We start from the raw sequence: 18,446 nt of genomic DNA on the forward strand, positions 1-18,446 counted from the left end.
CAAAAAAAATTGCTCCCCCCGTACAAAATTGATGAAATATTTCGGCAAGTAGCAATAGAGTTATTATGTTTTACTGATCACAATGGCTAATGTCCGAAAGTAGGGGAGGTCGGTCGGTGCAAACAGCCGCGCTTTCATTAATAACTTACAAACTTATTGTGTGAATTGTATGTGTGCTTGTGTGTATATAAAGTTTGTGTACGCCACGAGGACCCTTCGGACCCTGAAAATATTCATAAATAAAAAAAACAACAACAACAACAATAAAAAAACAACGGGCAACAAAACGGGCGATCGAATTTCATCACATAAAAAACATATTTATGATTATACCTGTTGCTGGTAATGTGATTGTATTGTTTGTGCTATAAACTATGGAATGGATTGATATTTTTCAATAGAAAGGAATCATAAATTACCACTATAAAATATTTCTATGGCTAGCTTGCGTGAAGCAAATAAAATATTATACCCCATAATAAATATGATTTAATTATTTGTTACCATAATGATACTAAAAAATACTAGAGGTATTATATATGTGTAAACACATATGTATATGTAAGTTATTACTAGTCATACTTTTTTATTAATTTTCAATAATTAATTTTAAATAATCATATTTCGTTTATCAGCTGATGATTTACATTTTACTGTTATGTTAAACATATTCTTAATTATTTTAATACAACAAGAATGATTGCTAAAAATACAAAGTTTGTTTCCCGATTTATGGAGCAACGTGTTTTTATATATAGTCGCTAACATTTTGTGCCTTTAGAATGTCGTGACAAAATCCTCCGATTCTAGAACTTAGGTCGATTTAAAAAATTCGGCAAAATTTGTCATAAGTAACTTCGGATTTTAGAAAGGTTTTGTTAGCTTTTTCAAATATTTCGCTTATTCTGGAGTACTACAGGGATCTAATCTAGGTCCTCTGCTCTTTTTACTCTTTATTATTAGCATGTGGCAAATAATAACTCAGAATATTTATTATATGCTGATGGCTTAAGAGTGTTTCAGAGTATTCACTCACTTGATTGGGTTTACTCTCTATACAGAAAGTCCTGGAGTCGCTGTGAAGTAAGTGAACCTTTCAGTATCAAGTCAAGTGTCACATTGTCACATTTTACAGATCTCCAAGCTCGGCTGAATTTTCTTAAAGTTTAGGCGAAGGTGTTTTAAGGAAAAATACTTTCATCGATAACTTGGGAGTAACGTTCGAGCAGTGATAAAGATTTTCTATCACATCGCCAAAGTTTGCGATAAGGCATCGAGAATGCTCGGCTTCGTTATGCGGAGAGCGTGTCATTTAAATAATTTATTGACGATTCGCGTTCTGTACGATACGCTAGTTCGTATAGTCCTCGAATATGGCTCCACTGTCTGGAATCCAAATGAAGCGAAGTACTCCTTGTTGTTGGATGAAATTTCAGAAAATTTATGATATACATATCTCTACAACAGGTCATATCTTTATTTGTATCCTAGTGCCTTTTTGCTATGAACGAAGCGTCTACTCAACGAAATACTTTTTAAAGTTGCTATGGAGCGGTCAATGCTCAGTGAATTCCGGATTCAAGCTTTAGAGTGCCCTAGAGAGTCGCGATCGCGTCCTTTATTCTTGTTCGTTAGCTTCTTAACGAGTTTGCCTAACACAAATACGTTTTCGGCGATAAAAAATATGTGAGATGATGCTAAACTATTTTAGGTGCATCATAATATTTTATTGTTTAATTATTATTTACATATTTGCCAACATGAGACATTGGGGAAACCTGTCAAGTCAATACGGGCAAATTTGTAATAAAATATAAAATAAAAACCATATTACCATATTTATTTTTCTAGCATAAATCGTTGTCTAAAGTAACCTAATATTTTTACTGTCTACTTTTAAATACGCCACCGTTATTTAATGACTAATAATATGTAAATATTATGACGACATTTCTATTGATTATTAACGATGCACACTAGTTTACAATTTCAAAACCATAATCAGTGAATATATATATTATAATCATAATAATATATTATAATTATAATCATCCGAGAATTTTAAATTCTTGGGTTATTTGTTTGATGCAATATATACAATAGATTAAGATAAAATTGGTTTTAACACATTTTATTTTAATTGGAATTTAATGCGATAGTCTTAGATCAGAATATTAAAAATTAAATAAAATATATTTTTTTAAATAAGACAGATTTATAAATGTCCAGTTTTTTATTTGTTAAAGTTATATTTAAAATCAATTCTCTACAAGTTGATAAACTGTATTTTAAAAATGCACTTAAATAAAGAATTTAACGGCTTAATGGAGATGCGGGTTAAAAAAGAGATTTCCATTAGTCACACGAGTTATTTTCAATCTTAGCTTAATTTTGTTACATAGGACTGCAAGAAAAAAAAAACAATTTGAATTTTATATTTTGAATCAAATTTAAAATTTAAATTTAAAATTCAAATTGTTTGAAAACAATTTGAATTTTATACTATTGAAAAATTACTTGATGTTAACAAACATCGAAAGGGTTTGAAATTAACTTTCGTTTATTTATAGTAGCATTAATATAGAAAAATAAATAATATCTGCTACTGAGTAATCTGTATCATTGATAAGATATGTATTTATGTAGCTTAGAAATGCGTATTTTATGTTTGTAGAATTAATTACCCTATTGAAATAAATGTTTTATGAAAAAATGTATCTAATAAGAATATAGATAATTTTATTTCATTACAACATATATTCTAAATATCATTCTATTAATAAGTACAGATATATGAATGAAATATTTATATAACAAGAAAGCGACATTTATCAATGAAGTAAAATATGACACTCGCCTGATTAAGCGCCGCTGGGTCAATCGAATCATTGTCATATTTTCTGTAATAAACAAGTCAAGTGTAGTTTGGTAGTGGTGTTTGTTGCTCTAAAATTAGTCCAGAATCACCAGCAATAGCCACGAAGCCATTGACTCCCCCTTCCCACACATCCATATGTAACATGCACAAACACAATCAAATGACGCTCAATGGCATACAGACAGTGACGTCGCGCGATGAAAGGAAGCGACATCATTATTTATTGTATTGTACAATCGTCGTCGTTAAAAAAATATATTATAATAATTTGTTGAACGCATGCGTACAATAAATAATACGTTTGTGTTATATGCGTACAAATAAGTACAAATGTGACGAGCTGAGAGCAAGGGAGTGAAACGATTACGCGAGGGGGTGGATTCATTATTAACCGTATACTCGCACCGCGTTATTTTATATAATATGTAGGGCGACTGGATTAAGTATTGGGTTACCGTGTGGACGATTTGATTGTGGCTGGAATGAATATGAGTGTTTGAAATGTATTTTTGTAATGATGTTGTAAGAAAATTGATAGAAGCGGTTCTATGTTAGATATATATTGTACCTGTATTTTTCTGTTTATATCAATGATGTTATAACTAACTTAAATGTTAATTAATAGTTAGAAGACGGTTCGTTAATAATGAAGTAGTAGAAGTAAGTTAGTTCATTCACAAAAAAATAATAGGCGTTATAACGATCGATGTTCATAATAAAGAATTTCAATAACTTCACAGAGATTTTTTATTATAAGTCTATTAAAAATATATTATTAAGAAATTCCATATTAAATTACTCTCTGGGCTATGTATATTTGTATTCCAATGTATGCCTATTTTTTTAAATAAATAGTTTAAAAGTGATTTAAATCACAGATGAGAAAAATCATCTTCTTCAAAAGAACTAATCCAAACTTGCATCGCTCTTTGGGAATACACGTTTTATTAGGAATTTCCTTAACATGGGCTACTCGAGACGGGGCCGGTCTTTAACAAGTTTTCGATTTTTCACCCCCCAGTCCGGTCACCAGGAAACCACCCCTAATACATGTAAACCACCCCTTCGCGTGCGTCCGCGCTGAATTAAATGAATTCTCGCATTTTCGTACAAGCGTCGGCCGAGGTAAGCAAACGGCGAACTAACCGCTGTTACGTTTGACCCATAAAAAATGGGATTCGTTCGAACCAGCAATATTTCACAGTTGTGTGTACAAAAGAATACAGAATTGCCACCCCTGGCCGCCCCGAACTATTTTTCAACCCCACGTGCGCTGCAATCGCTGACTTGACTGCATAATTACGTAGAAAACTCGCATTTGTCACATGAACAAATAAAAAAGAACTAGTGAAGTAACGACCTAATTGTAAATTGACGCGTAGATTAATTTAGTTTTTATGATAATGTAAGTTTTCTTTCATAGAAACAAGTTTTTTATAATAAATTAAAATGAAGCTATGCATGACTTTTGTGAACTTCAATTGCATGAAAGCGACTTCAGCGTGTTCTATTGAAGTTATATATAATAATTAAATATTTAAATTAAATTAAATAATTAAATCGAGTAAAATTAGTCTTAGATACTACCGAAGTATTGATGATACATTAACGCATTAATGTAAATATACTTTTGTATCGTAATATGAATGAATCACTATAATTAAGACGAGAATGATGACTACAAAAATATATGCGTTTAACTGTGCGTTTTTTTAAATGATCCATAAAATACATTTATTCAAGTTTTTTAATTTTATAAATAAACTATTATATAATACGTTGAATTCACATTCGTAATAATGTGACATGAACTGAACTATGATAGAAGCATTTCTGTCGCAATGATTACATTAGAGTAATTACTATCGCAGTGAGTGTTATTGTGACATATATTATATATTATTATAACTAGTGTTTCTCGTTTTTAATTGTAATTTAATTCTCGAGAAATGAGAATTTTTTTTAATTTCGGTAAATGAAATTCGGACATAAGAAAAAATATATGCAATATTCAGTATGTATTATACTATCACACTTTATATCTTTGTATAGGAGACATATTTTAATTGATTTAATTTAGACCAATTTATATTTATATTATATGATAGTTAAAAATTTAGAAATGAGAAAACAGCATAATTTACTAAAAATTCTCCAGAAGAAACGCGTCATAACTAAGACGAATTAAAAATTGAAGCCGCTTTAAATAAAAAAGCAAATCTTTAAGATTAAAGTTTAAGTGATAATCTACTAAGATTAAGATACTTATACAACATCTGTACAGTATTTATTCGTCCGATATTTTGTTAAATAAGTCAAATAAATTCTCATGAATCTCTTGAATGATAAATATATTTTATTGACTTCGTATTATTATTTGTTGTCATTATAGGCTTTGTAGTTTGTGTGTATACATAGATTTTTATAAATCTAAAATTCTAAATATAATGAAGTATAATTCTGTAATAATTTTACAAAGGCTGCTCTAGATCTTAATGTATGTGAATAATTCATATTCCATTTGCATAAGTAAGTATAAAATGATACTATATAATACACAAAAGATATGCTTTTTCTAAGGAAATTTGATACGATTGAATTTTCAGTCTGCGTGAGATTTTCACGGAGTCGTCTTAGTGCAATATTAATTCTACAAGTGGTATCGCTCGCAAAGCTCAGAAGAAAACATAAATGCTTAAAGTAAACAGTTTGCCGGGCAGAAATTTCCTCGGGAATTATTGTCAAATATTTGTACAAAATCTGCGCCGTCTCATTATTAATAATTACGGTTTCGCCTTCGGGAAATCTTCCGGATTTATTGTGTTTTTGGTGAGTGAAAGAGAGAGAACGAGCTTTCGCAGCGGGGAATTTATGCAAATTTGCCGTTGCGATTATTCAAATCGACGTACAATTTTACTGTATATAGGCACTGGTAGTATGTGTGTTTTTTGTTTGAATCGCCAGTGTCGCACACCCTCGGACCCTAGAGCTCGATTATGGCCATTTTAACGATTGACCTAATAGAAAACGAATTGCAAACGGAACCGGATCGGACTGCCGACATTAGAATTTCAAATATAAATTTGACTACCCGCTAACGAATGTATGAGGGGTATTAAAATAATTGGCAGACGTATGCTCAAATCAAATATGTTAATAACTATCGTTGTACAGTACATTATGCTATTATAAATATTTTTTAATTTTTAAATTATATGTACTTCGATTTCTATAAGATAAGATCTCATGATGATTTAAGACGTATCGTTGGTTTCTACTCAAAAGTAAACCGTTATGAAATGTAATTAAATATTTTATTCGGACAAGTATGCAAAAATAAAATCGACGATTACTTAAAATTAAGAAAAAATATAGATTATTTGCAAATAAATAATAAAGTTTGTTATACATGCTACAAACATCACATATGCGGTAAACAAAAGATAAAGACCTCAAACAAATAAGGCTGAAGCAGTAGTCATAGGGAGGTCCCTCTAGTCTCAGTGGGTTAGCTATTCACTTATTATTGTAGCCATCATGAATGGATGTAGCTGTCGCTCGGAGCGTGTCCGCAATGATTTATTATGGCGGCGAACGGATGCTGACGGTGACAGCCGGTTTAATTTTGGCGTGATGCCCTCGGCGTCCACCGGCGGGACTACAGCACCCGGTTATAAAATCAATCCATCCATAAACCTTACCCCAGTGGGTCAGTGGGTGTTAAACGATGGGCGGGAAGGTCGATCAAAATATCATTTTTATTTTACGCTAGATGCGGTATGTCATTGTGAAAATATATGAGCATAGAAAAAATCGCGATTGGTTGGAAACTGTGGCGTAAGTACGTGACGATTTTTTACTATTTTTATTAAAAATTATTTTTTACCATGTTTATTGATTGGCAAAATTTAAACATTCTATACCTTAGCAATTGTTGTTTCGATATATAATTTTTTTTAGTAAACATTAAAATGGAAAATAATATACCTTTTAATATTTACTACGGGTGATTATGTTTTGTAGAAGTTTGATTATGAATTGTTCTTTTTTGCAATTTCAACTAAATCTTATTGATCAGATAATCGCTAAGCATCGCTTCATTGAGATACGAAACAAAAATGGCAATCACCAGCTAGGGAAACCTCACTGTGATTTTAAAAATACGTATAATAAATACTGTGATTAATTAAGAAACATATGTATTATAGAATAAAAAATACGTACATTATTTTACTTTGATACCCTACTCCGATAACACTACACGGGTTAATCTCCTACAAAAAAAAATTATTCACAGCTTCTGCTCTCAAGCAATATGTGCATCGTCCTTTTTGTACTTCTAAGTCAATGAGATAAAATGTACCAATTAAAAAAAAAAATTTTTTTAGTACTACCGGTATTTCATTTTGTAATTACGGTAATATCAAAGGTTGATTACTGCCGTAATACCGGTATTACCATCATTTGTACTACAAGTATTGCAGTCTCTATGCTGAATTATAAATTTAGAATAATAACACTACATTCAAATTTAATTAATTAACACATACAAAACCAACGGAAAAAAGCGCAGTACAAGATTTTTATGGCGATAAATCGCGACACAGACTATTGTATCAAGCACCCGCTTCAACGGCCGAGCAACTCTAAACAGACTATTTTTAAAAATTCCAAATGTTAAATGAATGGATGTTTGGTTATATAATGTTTTTTGTTTTCTTAAACCGTTATATACCTTATGTTCCAAAAATAAACTTTAAATTATTTTAGAAAAACATCTTCAAAAAAAATGCTTAGTCTAGCTTGACATAGGAGGGTTAAAGCAATAGAAACGGAATATCGTATAGTATAGGATAATTTTGATGAATTAATGTTTGATTACTGTTTTAACACAAGTGATAAAATAAATTGGAATGTAATTATTATTATTACTTTCAGAGAACTAAGCATCTTAAATATATTTGTTATAATAATTGAACCAATAAATATTATTTTTATGAAATTTCATAAAATAAATAAATTTACCAAAACATTCTAACTGCGCAATTAATCTTCGCGAATAATTATCCCTCGTTCTTTTTACTGTTTATCAGTAAAACATGCAAATTTTATAGATATAATTTAAAAATCAAACTGTAATCTTTAGGCAAGATATTCTAAATTTTTACGCTATGCATTATAGATGGGCATATTATTTACAGAATTACTGACTCATAAACAATTCGATGTATGTTTGTAGCAATGATTACATATAAAACTACACTATTACACGTTTTCTATGTAATCTAGTTCTTAATAATTTTATTTACATAACATTTTATGTTTCTCAACTGATTTATTTTGATTGAAATAGTAAAAATATAATATATACTATATTTTTTAGTTCATATTACATTTTAATCACTATCGCCGTGACCATGCACTGCGAGCGGATGAGATAAATTTTACAGTTGGAATTAATTAGACTTATTCCATGCAACACTAATGATGTGTTCATATGGTGATACAGTATCTTTAAAACCAGACAAACTCATTTATGAGCGAATAAAAATAATTTTTCATGAAACATCAACTATTGTATAAAATAAATTTTTAATAAACACGCTCAACATTTAATTTTATTGATATTTCTAATAAGAAATTCATATCGCTCTAGGGATACGTCAGATATATTAAATAAATATTTGTTTATTACAGTCATTCATTATTTATTATTATCAATTGAAATAAGAATTATATTTTTTTAAATAAAAATACAAAATTGAGTAATATAATAAAATTGGAAAATTATACTTTTATCCATACCGAAATCAAAATTAAGTTTAATCTATATGAAAGATTATTTAAATGTAATAAATTTAATTTTATTATATATTCTAATAATATAATCAAAAATAGATAAGTTATTCGCATGTGTCATTGTTATTGTAACAAAATAAAACCAAGTTATTTAAATAATTCCTATGAATGCTAACTGCTGATTATAATTAGTGTTGTTCAACTTCTTGTGAATTGACTGTTTCAAATATACTCAATGAAATATGTAATTACTAAGATTAAAAACATATATAAACGTCAAATTGTTCCTCATTCACTCACATGATTTACGATTATGTTCATACTGAAAAATATGAATTTTTAATTGAAGACAAAGCAGTACTAGGGGCAAAGGTTAACGGGGACGCGCCCACACAAATAAAACTGATAAATCGTCCGATTGCACTATCATCACTCCCTTCCCTCGTATTTCAACGGCTGTGTTACATGTCACGTTGTCATTGTCGCAATAAATACTGCAACTGTAAAACAATTTTTTTTCGCTATTTTCTGAATGCACTGGACGCAATTTAAAACGTCCCACTGAATTAATTGCTGGATGCCGCCCGACGCTTTTCGCCTCTATTAGAATTTCGCGCTAGGACAATCGCCATATTTAAATGGCAAAAAAATCTGTCGCTTCCTGTTAGTTGTTAAATTATTGTTTAATATCATCACAGATTTGTTTCATATAAAATAGAAAAAAAGCGATGTTCAATAAAAAAATATTTTGTCGATTATTTTTACCAGAACGGTTCCCACTGTAATTATGATACACAATATTAATATTTAATAAATGGCAAAGGCGTAATTATGCATAATATGCCACAAATAGTACAAAAAGTCGTACTTATTTTGGGATGTTTTATATAAATATACTATAATACTTGGTGATTGAGTTCTACTTGATTGTTTATAAATCATAATGGATAATTATGATTAAATAATGAACCTATAAATTCAACAGGATATAATATTAATCATGTATACTTTGTGTTAATGTGTGACAATACAATAAATTTAATTTAATTTGGCGGTTAAATAATATCATATATTATGTTCTATTGATTGATTTTTTAAACTAATAGGATACTAAAATGATTTTTGACTATCATTGTGGAAAATATTCCTCAGTTTCCTCATTTTGCGACCCATTCACGAATTTCACAGATACGTTCAGAATCTGCAACGTTGCCGAGTAGTCGGGCAACCGACGGACAAAGTTAGACATAATTTACGAAGTTCGGTTAACCAATCAATACAGTTTGCAAACCGACCTCGTTGGTTAGAATTCGCCATATTTTCCTAGACATTACAAGACGTGTGTAGCATATATCGGGCGATTTTTCCGCATGTTTACGGTACTCACGCAACGTAAGGTGAAATTTTTATTTTTGACACACGCCCCTGAAATATTCTCAACGGTTAATATTTTATTATATGATGGTACGAGTAGTCATATATGAATCAAACCTACGCGCATTATTTTTAGCTATAGCGTATTTTTTTCAGCTTTGCGAATGGCGCTATTTTCGGTTAACTCATTATGCGGTTGATGTATTGAGACAGATGTTGGCATTACGATATTTGATTACATTCGTTAGAACTATAATTATATCCAATGATAATCATAATATTTCAATATTTGTTGATACTTAATATAAATATTATGACTATTTTATTGCATTTTAAGAATATTCACAGCAAAATTGTTTTGTAATAAAATTCAATGAAAATTGATTTATGGTAAGCTTTAAAAATGCTGAATATAAATACGCTGTAGATATATTTTAATAAATCAAAATAAAACATATTTATCTACAATATATATGTTTTATTTTCTTAATTTACAATGACTAATTATTTATACTATTTATATTAAATATTGATATATTTCAATTTTTATTTAAACCAAAGGTTAGATATTACTGGTCTATAATAATAGTACAGGTAAACATAATAAACATATTTTTCTTGGTTGGATTCTCAGTTGAAAAACCAATTCGCCCTTATTTATTTGCGCGTCGTGGTTCCAATATTCATTTATAAAGACGCCAGGGAATGCAAGAAGACAATTAAATTGTTGTGTTAAGACTTTGCGGAGCTTTTGTAAACGTATCGGCGAGAGCAAACATCGAAAGCTTAAAAGCACCGGGCGAGATTGCTTCGCGCGTGGATTAAGCTCGCGCGGTGGCCGGCCTCTCTCTCTCTGCATATGCGTGTGTTTACACTTCAAACACGAACCGTATGTGTTATACATACACGTGGATATATTGTGTATGAACGTGTTATAACACAAAGCACACAGAAATATAATAATTATTTATATAGAAACATATATAGACGCCGTGAAGAAACATTATCTGAAATATCATAATAAAGAAAGACACTAAATAAGGCATAAGTGTATATAAATAATAAAAAGAATTTAACTAGTACAAATATTTTATCATTTAAGCTAGTAGCATTAAATCTAAAAGCCAGAAGCATCTTATAAATCATATTGATAATATATTTTTTTTATAAGAACGTGATGGAACTCAACGAAATAAATTTATTTGAAGCTGGACCTAAAGAAATAGTCGTACCCACTTTAAATAAATATTTTGCACACATTTAACATTAAATATATGGATAGATATATTAAAATTAACCAAAAACATGTCACTCAAAATCTTACTTTATTTGAACATCTATTATCTAAAAGATGAATGGGTAGATTTTAAAGAAATCGTTTTCTCTTAACTATAAACTCGATTTATATAAGACAACAACATGTCAAAGATAATAGAGTTAAATATTTAAAATTAGAATTTTTTACATACCAAAGAATTTAACGTAATGAGGCATACTAAATTTTAGTAAATTGCATGCGGGGAATTCTAAAGCTTTGCTGAAAATTCTATTGTAATCGAAAGCACGACTGCACTATCAATTACGCTTAGTGTTGTTAGGTATTCGAACTACAAAATTAACTCTATTAGATCTCCTTTATAATGTAATATATAATCGCAGAGCTTTGTGACGGCATAAATTCTAGAATTAAAGATATGTTGGCCAATGTTTTAGATCTACTCATAAAGAAACTCATTAAAGCTTATTGCTAATGAATAACTTATTTCATGTGAACTTCTGCTTACTAAAACAAATAATTGTATGAAAGATAAAAATGGATTTCTAATAAATATATACATATTATACCAATAAGATGAAGACAGATATTAAGTTTTGTAATACAACAAAGAATAAAAAAATATATATTTAGAGCTAAGCATATATGAGACATGGGTAGTAAGATTTTTCTCAAGGGAGATGCGACAGCAAAAAGTTAAAGAACCACAGATCTATGACTGCGTAATTGTTAGATGTTTATGTATGTATAAATCACATTCATAGAGTAGTGATATTTTAAACATATTTATTAATATTATATAGACACAAATCTGCGAAAATTATAAATTCGCGTCTTCCGATCGTAAAACTTTATCATTCTCATTTGAATTCCGAAATACACCAGACACTTGTAAAGGCTCCCCGGGGCACGCGGTCGAGGGGGTGTGTGCGGGGCGCGAGGGGCAGGGTTTCGCGAGGAGATATAAAGTGGCTCGATCCGTCTGGCGGAAAATTTGCGCGAGGAAAAATTTCGCAAATGTAAATGAGGTGCTAAAGGGAATGAAGAAAATTTAATAGACAAGCGAGGAATAAAAGGATCTTCCGCGGCGCGCGCCAATTTATCGGGGCCGATAAATCTAGCCCCTTCTAGGCACGGTCTTAAACCATTCGATTGTTCAGAAATGCATTCGATGAAGTTTCGATCTATCGGTTTTTAGGCTAAAATGTGGTTTTAAGCTATAAATGAGGGATAGGTGTAATATGTACAGAATATAAATTTTTTTTTTATCTTTAGCTTGTGTTAACATATTACTGTCCGATCACGCAGTTTCGCGTGATAGCAAAACTCTGACGTTCACATTAAAAATAATGTGTCTATTTTTTAAAAATGCAATGCAAACGTAATTAAGATTTTAACTATTGATTGATTATTACTTATTAATGCCACATTGCTCTCTCTATTTTGCTACACAAGTTATAAATATAACACTCAAATTATTATTTTTAATAAAATCATAACCGAAAGCAATAGTTTAAAATTTCATGTAATTTTGTTGTTTTACTATTTTATAACTAATACTAAATAAAAAAAAACAGGAGATTATAAAAATTTAGAAGGTCTTCTTAGTATGCAAACATATTTTTCTTTCTAGATGTAAGACAAATATATGTTGGAAAATATGCATTTTCATATAAAGAAAATAAAAAAATACTAGCGCAAACACTATTAAATGTGATAATAAAATACATATACATATTTTATGAATCAGTGTTTTTATATAAATAATAAAATATTTAATTAACAAAAGTTAAAAATTCACTACAAAAACAAATTACGTTCTACGCTACAGTTACTATTCAAGCGAGTTTCATTCATAAAAAATGTGTATACAATAATTGTTTTTATTTGCATATGCAAACTTTTTACATGTTTTTTGCTGCCGATATAGGCCACATAATTGTGTGAATGTAAAAAGGACTTTTCTTTGCAAATTTAAAAAAAACGGGTTTTATTCGTGCAGGTTTTTTTTTATTATAAACTAGTATGACTGCCGTTACTGCAATGAAAAAAATAATCATCTCAATATGATTCTGAATAATTTTAGTGCTTATGTTTGTAATTAAATCTAATATACAAATTATAAAAGTAAATATAATACAACGAAATTGTATGTATTTTTTATAACCAAATAATTAAGTAACTATGACATTTATGCGAAAAAATATAGATGTGTATATTTGTGCTGTCATATATGGAAATGATCGTAAATTTGCTTTTTATAATATACGGGGATGATTGATTGTAATAATTTTTGTGCTATTTACAACTTACGTTATACATTTTTTATGAATGAATGGAGTAAATCGTTTGAATATGCTATTAGTATAACAACACAAGTAATTATTGTTTCAAGAACAATATTTTAAATATATAATAGTATGTACATACTCCTATCATATTTTATTTCATGCTTGTTTCGAATGATATATTAAAGTTCATCTATGTAGACTTTTTTACTGATATTTTTAGGCTTTTGGTGACAATTTTTCTCAAGATACCTTTTTATGAATTATTTATACTTTGAAAATGTAAGATTTTCATAATATAATAATATAATAGAAATATTATTATATAGAATTTCACCATAAAACAATAAAAGTAAATATTTACACTTTTAATTAAACTAATAATTTTATTTTTATAAACAGATGCAACTCTTAACGAATATATTTCATGGCATCTATTTTTTTAAAAGATTTAACATTCACTCTTGAAAATAAACATATTTTAACGCACAATATTTAAATTAAATATTATTGGATGAAAAAAAATGAATATAATTCAGTAAAAAAAGAAAAACAAAAGAATATTGAAAAAGTCACATCGTTTATCCAACAGTGGTGATGGATATAAATTATTCAATATAGAAGATAAACACATAAACACAGTGTTTTAGAATTTGCCTTCCTGCAAAACTGATCTCCGGAGGGAAAAACATCCGGTTTTTGATACCATTCAAATTCTCGATTATTACATGTGTTGCACTTTATCGTGTTATAATTTCCGATGATTTTCCTTTAAAGATATATACAATACAAATTGTTGGATTAAAAAATATATACTATGTATACTGTGGGATTTGGACTGTTATAGTGTGTAACATATGTGATTTGTTTATGCCTTTTTCACATAAATAATGATCGGTACTCACCTACCACATCTGAGAGTTGCAGCTCTGTCGTTCGCGTGTTTTTGTTTATTCAGATTTCAATTTGTCGATCTAGTGTAATTTTCAATCTGATTTATCGCACTTATATATAAAATACGAAGCACACGTCGTACACAGTCGGCCGGCGAACGATCACTGGTTTGTTATCACATGATTTTTCACACAGGGAGCTTTCCGCGAGAGCGCTTATCAGCGGTCGACGTATCTCGAGCAGCACGGTCGAGCGTAAAGCGATGATCGCACGAGCACTCGGACGGTGCAAAAACAATCGACAACGTCTCGCGGGGCGGTACGGATTGTGCAAAGGGTATCTCGCGCGATATCTCGGAGTCGACGAGTGTATACGTCAGATGCCGCGATTGAGACGCGCAGCTCGCACGGCCGCTGCGCCCCGACTGGCGATCTCGTAGGGCGACAGCAGCGCCACGGCTCATGCGTACCGCCGCCGGCCGTGTTTGTTGTGTAAGCGCGGTGGTGGGAGTAGTTCGGGGGTTGGTGTAGGGTGGATGGGCGGAGACGGGCGGCCGCTGATGGGGTGAGTAGGAGGCTGGCGAATGGTGGGGGAAGAGCCGATTTTTTTATTTTGCCCGTTTCGCCCGTTTAATGCGGCGCCCCCTCTCGCGAAATTATCAACTCTGCTAATACGGAACAATTGCGGATTGGATGCGGTGGCAATTGATACATCGATATTATAATGAAAAAGCAAAATCAGTAATTTTTAATCTTTCTTTAAAAATGCAATACTACTATCATATGTTTAAAAAAAAAAAAAAAACTAAATATATTCTTTATAATATATAAATATAAAAAAGTCAGGTTGTACCATATTAGTTGGCCGAATTTCAGTCAGTTAATCCAGATATATTTATTTATATTACAAATATGACCACCATGACTGCGTTATTATGGCCATTATAAAAAAATATACCAAAGAATAAAAATTATATTTAAAAACATTAATTGCAGGCAGCAAATAAGCTATGATGAATTTAACATTTACATTTTTTTATATATTCAATTTCTCTACTTAAAAAATAGATGTAGATATATGTAGAAAATATCAAAATGATATACAATATGGTTTATTGTATCAGAAGGTAGAATACCATTACAAAACAAGAATAATTTAATTTAGGGAGATTATACAATTTATATTAGTAATTTTAATTTAAATTAATTGTCCCCAATAAATGCCCATGGACTTATATTTGAAAAACAAAATCCTAATATTGGCTCAGATGGGCCTATATTTGGGTGGGCCTCTTAACGGAAAATCCAGCTACTTCGTTCGCATACAAGATAAAGAGAAAGGGCCCGAGCAAACTTCCCTGAAGAACTCTATTTGAAATTTTACGCTGTATTGAGTATCCATATTTTAGTGAAACAATACATAAGCTTCTACTTCAATGTACTATATTAAATGTAGCAGATTGTTGGGGGGTCTTATATTTATAGTTTGTGAATCAAACCGACATGCTATACCCCATCGAAATCATTTTCTATATCTAACATTAAAAAGCTTACTACTTTATCAGATTAATCAATCGTGAAGCTTTATGAAATTATAAAATTATGGTTTTGTCAAGTATTTTTCTCAGAAGTCAAACAAAGAGATTTAATTAATGAAATACAACCAATCTTGAATAATAAAATTTAAACTTCATCAATATTCATAAGCTTCCACTTCACTCTCCGAAAGTAGGCGACAGTTGGCCAAGGACGGGAAATATAATGTGAAAATTCGGGCTTACTTCGGTCGAGCTCGGTTGTCCCCGCGCTAAAATCTCTCGCAAGTTCTCCGAGGTCACCGCGAACGGGAGGTAAAATGGGGGTAATTTGGGTCGAGGCGGCCGACTTCGTCGCCTCCGAAAATTCCCTCGCTTTCCGAAAGTCATACCCGAAAACGCTTCGAGCGCGAGCGGCGAGATACTTTCCCTTTCGCTCTCTCGCGTGACGAGAGAGAGAGATAGAGATGGTTTATCGCAAACTGAGATAGAACGATTCAATTTTAATATAGGCGTCTTCACGATCGCGCCACTGTTTGGTATTTTTGCCCGATCTGGACGGCCAAAATTATTTCTCCACTTTAGTTGATTCCATAAGTGCTCTTAGTCAAATATATAATATTATAAGTGCTAAAAAATACAATTATTTAAAGTATTTCTTTAATTGTAGGCCCGAGGAATAGGAATTCCGTGTTGAACGGTCGTGCGAATTTCGCCGCGTAGCGTAAAAAAAAAATTGTATATGTCACAAATTTGCTGTTTTTTATTAAGAAAAAGTATTTGACTAGCATTTTATCATACTCGGTATCGTTTTTTTAAATATGTATATATTTAGTCATTCCAAACAAATTTTTATTTTATTTCATTAGTACGCGATCCACAATTTGACGTTTACTGATTTTACCACGGTAACCATATTATTAAAAAATTACAATCATTACAAAACTGTATTTTAAATTTGACGTTAACATTTCTTTAATTGTAGGCCCGAGGAAGAGGAATTCCGTGTTTAACGGCCGTGCGTAGCGTAATAAAAAAATTTAGCCGCGTAGCGTAAAAAAAAAAAATTGTATATGTCACAAATTTGCTGTTTTATATTAAGAAAAAGTATTTGACTAGCATTTTATCATACCCGGTATCGTTTTTTTTTTAAATATGTGTATATTTGGTGATTCTGAACAAATTTTTAGGTCGTAACTTTCGCGACTAAGCCCCGTCCCATTTTTAAGAATAATACATTTTTAAGGTATGCAATGTGTTAAAAACCGCAAAAATCCGCAGTCAATTTTGCATGTATCATAAAGAGAAAGACCTAAGCTATATATTGTATATAAAATCTCAATTCAGCAAATTGACTTTCCATACTTTTCCTTAAAAAATAATAGAAATTATTCATTAGTTGCACACTTGAACGTTTCCTGTTTATTATTTATTAGTGACAGTGAAGCCTCGATTCAACATAAAATGTCTTATTTACTAACATTGATCTATTCCGGTGCATTGCAATCATCCACCATCTCCTTTTTCTCCATTTGGCTTTAATTTTTTTTGTGTTTAAAACACGCACGTAGTTATAATACGCGAGGTTGAGAAGCGTGCACGCGTATGAAATTCCCGGCTACGCCTGCGACCTTGACCGACTTCGGTCGAACTTCCACTAGGACAACTTTCGGAGAGTGAAGTGCGGGTATTAGACTTACAAAAAGATTTGAGACAGTAGATCATAACATAATAATAGAGAACTTGATGAATATTAAAAAGGAAAGGTAGAACTATAATGCCTGACTACAATCTCTGGAAGTTGTCCGAACCGAAGTTACAACTGAAGTCGGCCGAGATCTACGACTTCGAGTAAGCGACCACACTGTCGCAAATTTCATATGCCGTTCGGACGGCGGCTTCTGTCACGTACAGCCGGCATATTTACGCGCGATCGAAAAAAATGCCAAATAATCGCAATTTTTAAATTGTTATTATTTGGTACTCATCAATACAATATCAATGAAAACTTTTCGGTCGTAAATATTCAATTTACGAAAAATCTTTGTCGGCTTTTGCAAAATGCCATAAGGCATAGAATACGAACACCACATCTGTGACTATCCTAGAATTTGTCGTCATCGATTCTAAATAAGAATTCGTTATGATGTGAAATTTATATTAAACAATCTAGGAAAATACATAAGGATAATCAAAACAATTTTTTTTAACAAAATCAAGTACCACTAATTATTTTTTAATTATTTAATTTTATATGAAAAAAAATTTAATAACGATATCTGTTAGAGGAATATACCATCAAAAATATAATTAATCCCTTTTGGTGCCCTAAGATATTTAAAGATGTCAGTAAGAGTCTGTTGAAGTCCCCGATAAGCATGTGGTATTATAACTTGACCACGT

At 30.8% G+C, this 18,446-nt stretch overlaps 1 protein-coding gene across 13 annotated transcripts in view; it reads right to left on the reverse strand.

Annotated features, from left to right (window-relative positions):
• The window catches only part of Ten-m (teneurin transmembrane protein Ten-m), a 460,112-nt gene extending 445,177 nt beyond the window's left edge, over window positions 1–14,935 (reverse strand). For 6 of the 13 annotated variants that reach the window (XM_088198143.1, XM_088198149.1, XM_088198148.1 and 3 more), the window contains exon 1: window positions 14,521–14,935. The gene's annotated coding sequence lies outside the window, so the exon portion shown is untranslated. The remainder of the gene's footprint in view (window positions 1–14,520) is intronic. The other 7 variants (XM_088198145.1, XM_088198138.1, XM_088198144.1 and 4 more) reach the window with 3 other exon arrangements.
• Between the last annotated feature and the right edge of the window lie 3,511 nt (window positions 14,936–18,446).

This window comes from Plectrocnemia conspersa, unplaced genomic scaffold, assembly GCF_051122295.1.
Source record: "Plectrocnemia conspersa isolate PC_06_02 unplaced genomic scaffold, ASM5112229v1 ptg000011l, whole genome shotgun sequence".
NCBI classification, from domain to species: Eukaryota; Metazoa; Arthropoda; class Insecta; order Trichoptera; family Polycentropodidae; genus Plectrocnemia; species Plectrocnemia conspersa.